The sequence below is a fragment of the Desmodus rotundus genome, chromosome 4 (genome assembly GCF_022682495.2).
Source record: "Desmodus rotundus isolate HL8 chromosome 4, HLdesRot8A.1, whole genome shotgun sequence".
Taxonomy (NCBI): Eukaryota; Metazoa; Chordata; class Mammalia; order Chiroptera; family Phyllostomidae; genus Desmodus; species Desmodus rotundus.
In genome coordinates, this window is record NC_071390.1 from 160,375,421 (window position 1) to 160,390,783 (window position 15,363).

Consider the following 15,363-nt stretch of genomic DNA (forward strand, 5'->3'; position numbering starts at 1 on the left):
TTTAAATGATTTTAGACAATACATATACTCTGCTATTTACACATTTCTTATTTATATTTAAATAAACCATGCATTTGGTATAATTCTATTATGTCAAAAAATGCCTGTGGTTAAACTCACCCCAAATAGCCAGATCCTGTGTCTTACCCTCTTCCTGCCCCAAACCTTAAATATATCTACTTTTTAAATTGGCTGCAGGACCCAATTCTTAGGTAGTTCACTTACCAATACTGATTATTATATGACTCCATTATGTTATAGAGAATGTGTTATATTTACATTATATATTATACAGTGCATATGTATACTGTGTGAATATTTATTATTGTTAGCAATTATTTGTTTCCTCCATTAACTCAAATTTCAAACTCAGTAAAATATCATGGTGACTATCACACGTATGGTTAAGACATTGAGAAATGGATTAAAAAAGTAGAAGTGACTTTTCTCTCTTTCTAAAAAATTTCTGTATAGTTGAGTTTGTGTTACAGGTACAACTAAATTACACAAATAATTTATGTATTCTTTGAAACCCTGCTTGTTAATATAATGTCTATCATGTAGAGAGCTCGTTAATGATGACTGTGGAAATGTAACCAGTATAAATATAATCAGCAGTAGGCTCACGTTCTTGCTTGGAGGTTCCAGTGAGGTTTGTGACTAATCTCTGGTGGTTTGATGACAAAGTCACACTAAACTCACGCAGTGTCAAATATAGCTTGCAAAAAGGTTGATTCACAGGCCAAGAACGGGAGATGATTTTTACCATATTGCCACATGAAGGAAAACTTTTGCTTTAAATAAACATAGTACTGTGTAGTACAGAGAATTTCATATTTCTTGTTAGAAATTAGGCTATTAGTGTTGTTCTTTTTTTCAACATAATAGTTGTTTAGCTTTGAATAACTAAACTAAAATCAATGTCTCATCTCCTTTTTCTATTATTCCCTCATTTTGAAAAGGTGGTGATAATAATAACTATACTGCATATTTCATCCATGAAAGTCCTGTAAGGCCTGTGAGACTCCTCTTGTGTGCTCCCAGCTAGATGTCGGTGTCTGTAATAGGCAGTAGTCCTTGGTGCAAACCAAGTTCTACCAAAACAGGATCTTCTTCAATCCTGGGCAAGTTACCTAACCTCAGCAATGGGCTCTGTAAAACAGGGATTATAACAGTACTAATCCACATGAGTATTTTGAGAATAACTTGAATTAATACAAATAAATTTTTATCAAGCTGTTGGGTACATAGTGGCTACTCATTAAATAATATCAAAAAATCACCCTATTCATCATTACTGACATCATAATTTAGGTATTTTCCACATTAAGTCTCCTCTTATCTAGCATATTTCTTAGCACACAAATATTTATTAAACACTAAAATAAACACTAGTGTGTTTAATGAAAATTATACTGATTTTGAACATGCATATGTTTTTTATATATTGGAATGGACGATTACCAAGAATAGTTTAGTCTTGGAATCAATTATGTGTCACTTATACCAGCTGCATGTCATAGAGATTCTTCTTCATGATTATAGGAAAATTCGTTTTTCAGCAGTCACAAAAACTCTGACTAGGATAAAAAGTCTTAAGGGAATAAATATTTTTAAGTATTAAGTTGTTTTCCCAGTGGCAGTGTCTGAAAAAAATGAACTTAACACTTTGTCAAGATAGAAGTACTACTGGATTTAATTTTAGATGATATAAAGTAATTGGGAAATATGATAAATAAAACCATATATTTACTTCACACGCATAAAATTAATTCACCCTTTGAAGTAAAAGTCGATTCATGATTACATATGCAAACATGACATGCATCTCCCAGTGCAATTTCCAGAAAATGCTGGACTCCAGCTCGTTACTAACAGCTTTTAAATAAGAATCAATGTCAACAGACAGTTATTAAAGAGAAAATATGACAGAACAACCTGTATCATTGTTTTTGGGGGAGGGCCTAATGTGTTTATGATTTTTTATATCGATGATTGGTTCGATAAAAAAACTTCAGTGTTCCTTGCATGCGTATTTGGAGGTGAACGGCTTCTTCTCAGAAAAACACTTCTCAATGAAATGCATGCAACTTCCTCAATTGGAAAGTATAATGAGATGGCTTAGAGATCCTACCGATGATGGCACCTAGAATACTTGGTGACTTTCCTTTTTGGCCTTTATTGTACATCACAGACATGAGGTTATGCAGTCATTAAAACTGAAAAAGTAATGCTTTTGTGCGGTTTATTCAACCAATATTTATAGACTTCCTATTATAGTCCAAGTACTATTCTTAATAGGGAAAAGGCAGTAACACAGTAGATGAAAGTCCCTATCCTCATGGAGCTGGTGTTCTGGTTTACAATGCTCTTTCTTGATATTTATATAAAAAATATTTTGACTTAGTCATTTCAATAAAATATAACTGGATGCTATTAGGAATGTTGCAGAATACATCAAAGGATAATTCACCCTTTGTGGAGCTGTATTAAGTATGAAAAATATTTATGTAAGAAAACAGTGATACTTTCTTTGGCTGGTTTCCAAATCTTCTTCACAGTTCCCTTTTGCATTTTGTAGTTTTCCACTTTCTTTTTATTTAATTCAATGTGTTTGCTTTACCTGCAAAATATGTCTAGAATTTGACTACTTCTTGCCACATCCAAAGCACAATATATCTACATCCCATTGTCTCTTTGACGCTCCCCTTTATGATCCCTCTCACTCATTCCCATCCAACCACACGGCCTGCATCTTCTGTAGAAAATTGTACGCTAGCAAAAAACACCACATGACATTGGCATAAGAAATGCATAAATTATAAATCGTAAGAAAATGTGGAGGTTAATTAGTTGATACTCTGATATTGTTTTCAGTGAGGAAACCTGGGATCCAAGAACAACTTAAAACTGTTCTTAAAGTATTCCAGCAGAGACTGGGTTATACTTGCCAAGGTCGTTCAACAATTTCTGCAGCGGGAAAAGTGTCATGGATGGCATGAACATTCTCTTTCCAAATTAAAGATCTACGATCCCACGCAATAAGTCATGGTGCACTTCACATTTAAAAAATTAGCTTTTAAAATACATCCTGTCAATGATTGCTTTCACTTGTTTCTTTGTCCGTCACTACAGGGTGAAGTGGAAGGAGCTACTTTCTTATACTCCTGAGTAACTGAGCTCGATTCTAGGCCTCACCATATCAAAATCTGATAACCACTTTTGATCAAGAACACAGAAATGAAGAAAATAGAAATAGTGGAATAATCAGAATATTGAGATATCAGATTGGGTCTTCCATGTTATTGAATCCAAGCTTCCAGTCTTGGGCTTCAGTTAAAATTAGGCCCAGATGTTTTTGCTCTGAAAACAAAAACAAACAAACCAAACCAAACCAAACTAAAACCTCCAGAAACACAGAACATTAGAACAATTCTAGTTAAAGGAAGTGTCAGTTGATATTAATACTTCATTAAATAATTGATGAAGAAGCCATTAAGTTTCAAATAATATACTGAAGTTTAAAAACATTGTAGAAGCACTGGAAAAGACTTTCCTAGTGGGAGAGAAGTCGCGATGGCACGTGATTTAACGTGGGTCTGGCAGCGGTTCTACGTTCTGTTGACCAGGAAGACGAAGGGAAGTGGAAGCCGTGAGACATATAAGCGAGTTGTCATTAGGGTATTTCTGAAGAATTCACACTTCATAGTTTGTCCTTGCTAATCATTTATCTATGAAGAGCTTTATTAAATCTGCAGCAATATTTTAGCATAAAGGTGGAGTAATCAAGAAAAACTAAATTAAATTCCAGGGAAGACTAGTCATTAAAAACTATTTCCCTCAAATAAATTTCAGAAGTAGCCCTTAAATAGTTTAACTTTCATTGTCAAACAATAAAGTTTTCTTATAGATCCTAGGCCCTGACAAAGTGGGAAGAAAAAAAAAGCACAAGTAGTTGCTGTGTGCTTAGGGTATTTATTATTTATATATGATATGAGCCCTGGATAAAGTAGGTTCTCAAAACAGAAAGACAGAACTGGGAATGGGAAAGGTCAAAACTGTTTTTCTGAAATGGCATGGCCTATAGGAGTGACTATGGAGCATCTGTCTAGGAGAATCTATCTCTTCTCCTTTTTGTCACTGAATAGAGCACACTCGGTATAAAGATGAGAGGATTCCTCTGCTGCTAATTGTGCTCCTCTTATTTGCAGCCTGACAAATTATTGGCTTTAGTGCAAATGGCTGGAAGTCTCTACTCTTAATGAAAGCAATCTTATTATTTCTCTAGAGTTTCATTTTATTAACTTTCAGACATAGATAAATGTAAAGAATTAATCATGCAATGTATCATGGGTTAGCACATGCTTTTGATTTCAATAGATTTTTAAAGAGTATAAATTATTTTTAGAAAGGAGGATTATCAAACATCTGCAATTATTATTTAAAATTTAATGTGATATTTCTATCAAATTGTATATGCCCCAATTGATAAACAGATGATGACAGTGTGATATATAAATATATTAAATAATGTTGAAACTAATACCTTAGCCTGAATATTTTTCCCATATCAATTAGAAATTCCATGAGGATACTTATAAATTATACAACTTTAAATATAGTATATTTGAGTGTTTCCTGGGGCTACAACAGGCCTTAATCTGACCCTGATTTAATAACCATATTTATAAGAAGACTAAATTATTTTATAGAACTGTTCAAGTTAGAAATATCATATGATCTCATCTATAAGTAGAATGTAATCAACAAAACAAACAAGTGAGGAAAATAGAACCAGAATCATAGAAATGAAGAATAAACTGACAGTAACCAGAAGGGAGGGGGGAGAGGGATAATGGGGGAAAGGTGGGGGGGGTCAAGTCAAGGAACATGTATAAAGGACCCATGGACAAAGACAATGAGGTGGGGGGAAGTTCGAATGTGGGAGGGGGTGTGGGTAGGGCAGGGGAGCGTAAAGGGGAAAAATGAGGAGAACTGTAATTGAACAACACTAAAAACTTTCAAAAATATCAAAAAATTAAAACAAAGAAGTTCAGATGCCAATGACAGATTTTAACTGAGTGTGTGATCAAAATTTGAAATGTAGTGAAAAGATTTCAAGGAGCAGTTTAATAGCATCAGACAACCGAATGTAATTAGTAGTAATATTACTGCAAGGTACGTTCACATTTTTACAGAAACAGTTTTCTAAGTGCTTTTTTCAAAAATATAATTTATTTTCTTTAAAGAAATAAACATTTCTTTAGAACTGCTTTTTAGAAATGGTTGAATTTGTCTTTACTAGGAAGTTTGCTATGTTGCAGTTATATATAAGTTATTAAAGTGTCAAGATATTTGAAAGTATATACATACCAACACTTGATGTAGTGCATTAAAGGATATCTGTTCCCAAAGATGAGATATTTATAATTGATTTTCTTAAAGTGGTTACAATTCACGTGATGATTATAATATGAGACAATAATAACTACGCATGCGGAGGATCGCTTCATTAAGTAAGTATACTGCTTTAAATGAATAGATAATGTACAGGTAACAACCTGGAGAAAGATGTTGCCAACTTGTTTTTACTTATGAATTAATTGATTGGGTAAAAAGATTCTACATTAAGTAATGATTTATATAAAATGGATATGAGTGCACTATACTATCTTGTATTTGAAAATGGATTCCACTTACTAAGAACCTACTGTATATGTGAGATATTTTACTAGCAGATAAAAGGATGATAGGAGTTTGTTCCCTCCAGATGATTACTTTTTGATGGGGAAGGTAAAGGTAAATCATATAAATATCTATTTATACATTCATATAATAAAAGCAACATCAAATATTTGGATTATTATAAATTTTCATGGAAAAGCATAACAAAATAAAGGAAATCTAAATTCAAAATAAATAAATTCACACAATTCAGTATTTTCTTATACATTTATAAAGATTAATATAGGCCTATATTTAACCAAATGGTTACATATGTAGTTATCATACCTACAGTGCGTTTTTATTTTCATTCTCTCTTTTTTCTCCTCCTCGTCAGAGATTGATGGGGACTCTTTGGGCTCATGGTGTATTGTTTCTTCTTGATCTTGTTTGCTAATGTGTTTCAAGCCTGTGCACTGCAAGTATTTGTTTCTGGATATCTAACATTGTTCAGAAGACTTGAATCACAGTAGATTTAGATCTTAATATGTTTAGAGTTGCTTAAATTTCACTCTTTGCAATACAAACTTTGTATCACACACACATTCTGTCTCTCTCTCTCATACTTCTCTCCTATAGTGCTTGTTTAATGTTGAAAAATGCTCACCCTCTTTTGACGATAGTGGCTAATTTGAAAATAGGCATTATAATGCTGTACTGTGCTTTGTTTTTTAATGGAGTACTTAGATGTTGGTCTTGGGCGTTTAAATACTGAGGATATGATTCTGAAGAGATCTTTGTAGGGAACAGATTCTGCTAGAATTTCAAGTTCAACAGATCATCACGAATAAAACTTTTAACTAATATTGCCTTTTGATGAATCATTGAACCTATTTTTTTTCCTATATAACATGATTCACATGTATATCTTTACTAGCTGGTTTTAAGTTGACTAAGTACATTGGTTGTAATGGTGGAATCAAGAATATCAAATTTAGAAAAAGAGGGATGAACTTGAAATAATACTGCAGAATCAATAAACCAAATTCATTTCAATATTTACTTAATATTTAATTTTTAATATAGACAACCCCTTTGAGAGCTTTAATTTAGCTCTTTCAATCATCTATCTACTTGCAGTTATTTTATTTTTGTCTTTTCTTAAATTGTTGTCCAATTACTGTTGTCCCCATTTCCCCCCATTACTCTCTCCTGCCTTACCCACCCCCCATCTACCACATTCAATCCTCCCCTTTCTCCAATTCTTTGTCCATGGGTCTTTTATACATTTTTTAAGTATGTGTTTTAGTTGTTTCAGAATCCTGTGTGCAATTTTGGATCTCATTGGAATATGGTATGATCTCTCCTAAACGTTTCTCTCTATTTTATTTTCTGTTCATTTTATAGGTAGGTAACAAAGTGCTATTGAAAGTGGAGAAATTCACATCAGGATAGAAAGTCATTAAAATGTCAAATTTACTAAGATCCTATTTGCCAAATATTTCAGATGTAAAAACAGTAATGTTTTTTTCTTCTTTAAAAAAAAACTTTTATTCTGTACAAGTTCACAAAATAAAAATCTTTTAAATTTGATATCAATTTATCAAAGCCAAATTCAAAATAAACATACTGATGTTACACCAAGTTTAATATATTTAAACATATTTAACACCTTAAGATATTTTATTGTTTTTGTTGACTTTTCTTTTATATTGATTTATATATGTGTGTTATGTTAAAAAATAAACCAGTGCTATAAAATAAGAATAGAAGAACTAGACACTATCTAATTCTATCTCAATATCCTAAAATAAAAATTAATGTGCAATGCAAATTTAAATATTTCATGAACTTTCACAACAGATAAATGTGAGTACTCTAATTTTTCCAAATGAATGAAACCTGGCTGTAACTGTTTTCAGGTAAATGTAATAGTACTTTGGGCTAAGAATTGGAATATTGGGTTGTAGATTAGGGTCTACCACTGTGAGAACAAGTTATTTACTGCAGCATGATCATTTCCTGATTTTTTTCATTAAAATGTAGAGGTTGAAGTATACAAGCTATATGTTCTGAAAATTTAAGCTTTCCCTCTGAATCTTCAAAGATGACTCTGGCTCTGCTTCTAATTTCTCAAATGTATAATAAAATACTGCAGCAAGTGTACTCTCTAGATTTTTTTTCCTTTTAAGCATGTTTAAATTTCTCATATTTTAGAATAAGGTATATTTTTAAAGATATATACTATTTTAAAGTCTACAAAAACTAACATTTCTCTGTAGTGACAAGATATTTTCTTAATATCTTTGCTTTTAAGTTTTTGTGAGTCAAAATTAAGTTGGGGCAAGGGTAGGTAATATTACTCTTTGATACACAAATTATGATCACATCTTATGTATATAAGTTTGTTTAATAGTTAACAAACTTATCAGTAATAAGAAAGAGTTAAGTGCACTCATTTAGTTTGTATTTAAACACAGTAAATTGCAAAATGTTAAGTTTAAGGGATAGAACAAGATAAATATGAAAATTAAAATGTGTTATTATAGTATGTCCTAGTCCATTTAGGATTCTATAACAAAAAATAGCATAGAATAGATTTGTAAACAAAAGAAATATATTTCTTATAGTCTCAACACTAGGAAGTCCAAGATCAAGATGTTAGTAGATTTATGCATGATAAGGGATATAAACTTTCTGGTTTATAGATATATTTTTCATTGTATCTTCACATGTTGAAAGGGGAAAGGGGGCTCTGTGGGGGTTCTTTTTAAGGGCACTGAACCCATTCATGAGGGCTGATACTCATGACCGAGTCACCTCTCACAGGCCCCATCTGTAAATACTTTCGCATTGGGCAACAGGTTTCAACATACAAATTTTGGAGATACAAACACTCAGTCTATATGGTCACTAAAGGATAACGTATGATATCTCTTCCATATAATCCCACAAAAAAGGATGTCATGCAAAGAAAAGAACTACTGAAACGAATACCGGAAAGTTTGAAGGTCTAGGATATATTCTTGGACCTGCATGTAGTACATATGTTTTGTTACAGCCAAGCTGCATACTTTCTTTTAAGCGGAGTCCTCATTTTAGAAATATACTTGTTAGCTCCTGGGATAATCCTTAAGGTTTCATCCATCTCTAATATTTTATTTTGTTATTTTGGCAATAAGTCAACATAACCTGAAACATGAATAGTCAAGATATGATGAAAAATTATGGCGATATGTTTGAAGATTCATGAATTTTTTTCCATCATAAAAAATGTGTTAAAGTTTTACATTTTAATTATCCTTACTATAATCCTATCTAAAAACATGTGTTATTATTCTTATCATCAGAAATTAACAGCGCTTGATATACTTACAGTACGTTAAAAACCATGTCATCACTTGGCAATCCTTTTTTGTGTATATAAGGAACTGTAGGGGTTTTTTTTTTTCCAAATTTTACTTGTGAGCTACAGTTATCTACACATACATGTGCATACATGCCTACTTTTGGGCTTTCCAGGAACAGATTGTAAAGAATATTAAAAATCACTTTCTATTCTCTCATGCAGTGAATATGTGCCAGAACAACTTGTTATGGTAAGAGAAGTGATATATTGCACTGTGGGTTCATTATTTCATACTGTGCTAAACCCCTGGTACAAAAAAGGACATGGATTAACAAATAGCAAATTTTACTGAACGTCAAGTGGTGCTGGAATGTGTTAGATCATATCGTCAGGTATAATAACCAAATTTCCAACTTAGAAAAGTTTTAATAAAAACTGCGGAGGGTGGTTCAGATGAGCTAGAGGCAGAATGAAGAGCTCAGTGGTCCACCATCAATCCATTTCATCAAATTCAAGAATTTCAGCACTTTCAGGTAAATATGAACAAAGGTAAAAGCTGAAAGCCATATACCTTTCAATTAAAAACAGAATTAGGAGCTGACACCTAACTATAGAAATCTTAACTTAAACATGCTAGTTCCTAACCTTTTGGAGCCCCCTGAGAGTGGAGTTTTATTAATATGGAAAAGCCTGCTCTGCATAAAAGCCTTGTCCCATTGGCATACGTTTCTAGAGTATAACTTAGTCGAGTGTCACTTATTTTCATTGTCATAGATAATTAAATGTCTAGAGGTTCCTAATGATGTTATTAACTCTTTGAAATAAGCCACTGTGTTGTCTGAATAGTGGCAAAGTCAGTGAAGCACTTGGGTGGATTTTTAAATCACGGAAACTCATCGGGCAAGAGATGGTAGTCCTGCAAAGCAGATGACTGACATTAAAGAGGTTTATTACTTCAGAAAATGTCAACTCCATGTAACAATTTACTGAATGTCCCTGCCACTAGAAAGGTCAGTGTGTAAGGTGTGACTAATGCTGTTGTCACAGAGCTCATATATTTCAATGCCATTTTTTGCAACTTTTGTTTGGCACATATTGGGTGAAAGTAGGACTATTTTTCATTCACTTGAAAAAGCAGAAAATGGATAAAATCCATTTCTAATCACAACGTTTTATCAAATGCATTTTACACTAATTGAATCAAACTTTTTTGCTTTATTTCTGTAAATTTCTGTTGAAGTGTTTAAAGGTACACTATTAGTAATAAAAAAAAAAACCCTCTTGAATAAGATACTATGCTGACACATTTTACATGCCTAAGAATGATTCCTCTGACACGCCTGCATCTAGATAAGTATCTATCCTTCAGCTGTGGAGGTTCTAAATACCCAGTTGGGAATGGAAGGGAAAAGTTTTACCTATACTAATATTTCTTTAAAAAATCTTTCATAAGTAATTATGTAAATGCAAGAGCAGAGATCTATATAAATGTCTGTTTTATTGGCAAAATTCCTGGCATATTATGGTTGTACAATACATATAAGATGAATGGAGGAAGAAGCAAATGATAAGTAAAAAAAAAAATAAATAGCACCAAATAAAACCTATGGGCTCTGTTCTTCCATATGAAGCCTGGGCTATATTAGGTCCAGTATACTAAATCAGTATAGCCTATTTAGTTTCCTCCACTTCAAAGTCTCTAATTCACATTAACCAAGAGAGTGATCATTGATGCTGTATGATCCTAAAAATCCCTTAAGTGCCTGGAAGTGTTGCCCCAGTAGTGAATGGAAAATGATCTTGAGGTATGCTTATTCTCGAAAGAAAGGATAACATATTCTTTGGCAGAAAAATTGCCCTGATATCCAGTGCCTGGATTGTCTTTCCTATAGTCTGGCCCCTCAGTGTTCTATCTGAATATAACTTTAAAAGTTTGTAAGATATGAAATGCTAACTCTACCTGACCTCCAGCACACTGGCTTACTCTGAACAAATGGTTTCTTCTCACTGTAAGAAAGTTGTTTGACCCTGAAGTATGACAGATTAAAGTATAGCGGCATATGAGGCTTTTTTTTTTAGAAAAAGCAAATTACATATATCCTAGGAATAAAATATCTGCTACATTAATGCAGTTGACCTCTGGACATAGTCTGTCCTTAGATGGTGACTACTGTATCATTTATACCAAACAAAGAAACATTTCAAAGGAGGCAAGAGAGGTTAGTGGCATTTGTCACATGGTTGTGCATAGACATCTCAGGTAATTTCTCGAGCCTCTGAAGAATTGTGCCATCAGTTTAAATTTTCTCCTGCCATTTCTGCATTGACTGAAGAAGGGGAAAAATTATTAAGATCTACAAGGGAATATAAAAAATGAGATCAAATGTTGTATACTTAGAAAAGAAACTTAAAAGAAGTAAAAATAAAATGACTTTTAATTTTAGACAATAAGCCTGACTTTTCATTAACAGGTATTTTATAGATGTTAAATATTTCCTTCTCAGGTTACATTTTCTACTAGTCTTTTAAAAGAATTCTAAGGTAGAGTTGTATACATTTACATTAAAATAAACAATGTATGTGAAGTAAAATACATATAACCTGGAACTTTAGATAATAGTATACATGCTACTAAAAAGCTATTTAATTATGAAAATAATTCTACTAGAAACATTATGCCTTATGGTTAAAATAAACACAAGGGAAGCTTAATGTGTTCAGGTGATGATGGTGTGGTGGGTGGTAAACAGAGTAAGTATTATTAACGCTTTCTAATGCAGGCAATATGGAAAGAGTACTGGGATTCAAACTATGAGACGTCAGTTCTTGGTCAATCAGCCACTTTCTGGTTATGAAATTATAGCTGTGTGAATTTTAGTTTCTGATAAATCATTTAAATGAATACCTTACAATGAACAGTATCTGAAATCTTATCAATATCTTTAATTCTAATCTCTTGAGAACATGACCACAGCACAGGCTAAAATAAAACTTAGAAGTGATTTTTTATTATACATATATGTTTTTTTCTATTTTGAATCCTATCTCTCCACTACTAAAAAAATTTTTACAAGCTATATGTACACAGATTTTATTGGTTAGTGAGATATCTGAACCCACCAAATAAGCATTTTATTAAAATATTTGGTGGGACTTGATTAAACACAGATTTTTTTATTTTCAACTAAGTAGACAATGTCATCATACTCTGGTCTTGAAATGATGCCAGCATGCCTCCAGATTATTTTAAATGAGAGACACAAATGTTAGAATAAGTGGGAGAGTAAATGGGAAAATTAAGCAATGATCTAGATGCCTCCTCTGGTAAGTCCTAGTGATGTTTAATTTTTTAAGGGAAGGTGTTTTAGTGGTAAAAGATTGGGCCAGATATCAATTTATAATCTCACACCTCCAAACCCTTCTTCCCCTATTTTGTGAAACCTGTACACACTTTTGCCTTTCTAGTGGACTTATTGTGGTGGACTTAATTTTAATTTTTATTTTTTTAAGAATAAGAGCGATATGTATGCTGATGATGGGAAGAAGGCACTTCCCTTCTGGCTGGGTGCTACTCCCACACTTCCTGTGGTGCAGGAGGCGAGGCACAATGGCTCTGACTCACTGACCAGGTCTAGTCTCACTGTCTTTCACAGTAGCTATGTTCCTCTTAAGCCATGATCTCTGTAGCTGCCTGGCTGCTTTGACAGGTGACCATCATTCATCTTCAGGCAAATGACTACCCAGTATGCTGTTGCTTCTAAAGAAGGTCCAGCAGCTGCAACTTCTGGCAATTGTCTCACCAGCAAGCAGTTTGCTTCTGCAGACAAGTTCACATCTGCCCATGTCCCTTGGCAATGGCAGACCATTTCTATGGATCAGTACTAGCCTACATTCTCTTTGCTATTGGCAGATGCTTGCCCCTTATGTAGGGATATTTGCTCCAAAGAGTTTGAAATCTCAGTCTTGGGTGGAGGAACCTCTTCTAAATCCTCAGTTTTCTTCATTGTCTAGTGCCCTTCACCTAGTGGTAGTAGAATGCCTCTATTTGCACCTGCTAAATCTGGATTTCTTAGAGTACTCTTTAACATTTTTAGTAGTTAATGCTTTTATAAGTTAATGATTTTTCATAATAAAGTTTTCTTCCTTAAATTACTGTTGTATTATTTTTTGTCTCCTGAATAGATCCAGATTGATATAAAGCTATGATGAAAATCTTTTTTTTTTTCCCTGCAAAAAGCTTTATTGTTTCCATTTGGTCCAATACATGGAGAGGGCTCTGGTTGGTTAAAACACTGCCCAGTGGTCTCAGGGCGTGGCTCAGACAGAAGCCATACACCAGGGGGATGCAGAGGGGACCCTCAAAGGCCTCTGAGCTCCAAAAGCTCCTAGTCATGCTTGAGGGTGAGCTTTTCAAAGAGTTATTCACCCAGTGCAGCCTGTTAGTTGGAGGCTGTTAGCTGGAGATTAGTCGCTCATTTTCTTGATGAGTTTCACCTGCTCATCCAGGAAATAGTTCTCCAGGAAGTCACAGAGATGAGGGTCGGTGCAGACGGAACCCAGGGCCTGCAGATCCCAAAGGGCCTGGTTCAAGTTCTTCTCCAAGGCCATGGAGGCTTCCATGTCATCCCGAATTTTACCCCACTCATCTTGGGAGGCTTCTGCACATTCTGGAAGAGAACACAGCTGCCGCTGTGCTGCTTCCCACTTCTTCTTGGCCAAACTCATGGAAGAAGTGGCTCACACCTTCCAGAGCCGCAGCTTCGCGGTGGAAATAGAAGCCCAGAAAGAGGTAGGTGTAGAAGGCCTGCAGATGCAGGATGACGAGGCAGTCGACAGTGCCTCCACCTCAGTTGAATAATTCCAATAAATTTGTTAGCTCATGGTTGTTTGGTGATAAGGAATTCAGGTCAAAAAGTCAGTGTTGGCTAGTCTTTGAGGCGGAGGATGGCTGAGGTGTTTCTGAAGGTGGTGACTGGAAAAGAGGTTGGAGTGTAGTTGGAGGGTAAGGAAGGGGCATCCCTGGGTCTGTTCTCTCCAAATCTTATTGAAGCGAGAGACCAATCTGCGGAAGTGCCAAGGGCACTGCCTGAATTGATGTTTTAATGCTGGATCTATGAAGGGTGTGATGCTCACCAAGAAAAATGGGGAGGCCTTCCCAGCAGAGGGAGCGGCAGGAGCAAACACGCAATATCTCTGGATGGGTCAAAAGGCTGCATGGTTGGGACAGATGGAAGGTGAGGAGGGTGGGAGTGGGGGTAGGAAACCAGGAAGGTCAAGGCCAGACTGCAACGTTATTTTTGTGCCATGCTGTAGAGCAGTGGGTCACAAACCTGAGCATGGGTCAGAATCAACTAGAAAGCTGTTGAAACTCAGAAGGCTGGGCCCCTCTTCTAGAGTTTCTGATTCAGAAGGTCTGGGTGGGGCCCAGAAACTTAGATTTCTAACAAGGGCCCAGGGGATGCTACTGGTCCAGTGGCCACTTTTTGGAAACCACTGCCACAGAGTCTGCGTCTTTGGGCAACACAGTGTGTCTGCAAGTGTTCTAAGGAGTGTGGCAAGATCAGACGTCCATATTGGAAGGAGCATCCTGAAAGAAATCGTGGAGGCTGTGTTGGAGTGGGAGTCAGGGGACAAGGAGGTCAGTGAGATAGATGGTAGGGGAAGCAGGTTAACAGACAACGGGTGAGTGCTGGACTGGGTGGGTGTAAGGGAGGGGACATGTGGGAGGCAGAAGGTGGTGCTGGGCTTTCAGCCTGGGCTGCGGGCTCTGTGTTGTCAGCCTCCTGCTGGCATATGATGAAAATCATTGCTTTTATTCAGTCACTCAGTGTTCTAATTATTTGAAGTATAAGTAAAAAGAATGCAGCAAGTATATGAAAGTTAGGAAAGGATTTGAACTAAAGTACACAACATTACTGAAAAAATTATCAGAGAAAAAAACTTACTCTTAGACATCCTCACGTCTTATCGAGAAGATAGTACCTCTCTTTCACCTGCCAAGAGCCAGCATGGGTATATAGGAGTTAGGCGCTGGACACATGAATTAAACATGTTATCTCTATGTATAACTAATTTAATATTACTTAAAATGTCCAGGTAATTGTCAGATTTTTGACAATTCCACTTACTATAATTTTTTCTTGTCTCTTTTAATGATGATAGGAGGGTATAGAATGTTAGATTGAGCTGGTATAGTGTATGTGTGTGCAGGAAAAAGAGAGAGAGTGCAAAACTTATTAATTAAGCTTGATGTTTATGTTTCATTAATTGCCATACCTACTAGCAAATTACCACAGAAAAGAAATTGAATGGAAATGAATCAGCTTGTGGTTATTCGGGGAATTTTAATT

At 34.9% G+C, this 15,363-nt stretch overlaps 1 pseudogene; it reads right to left on the bottom strand.

The window, feature by feature from the left end:
* Positions 1–13,398: 13,398 nt before the first annotated feature.
* LOC139440833 (ferritin light chain pseudogene) lies at positions 13,399–13,894 on the bottom strand (annotated as a pseudogene).
* Between the last annotated feature and the right edge of the window lie 1,469 nt (positions 13,895–15,363).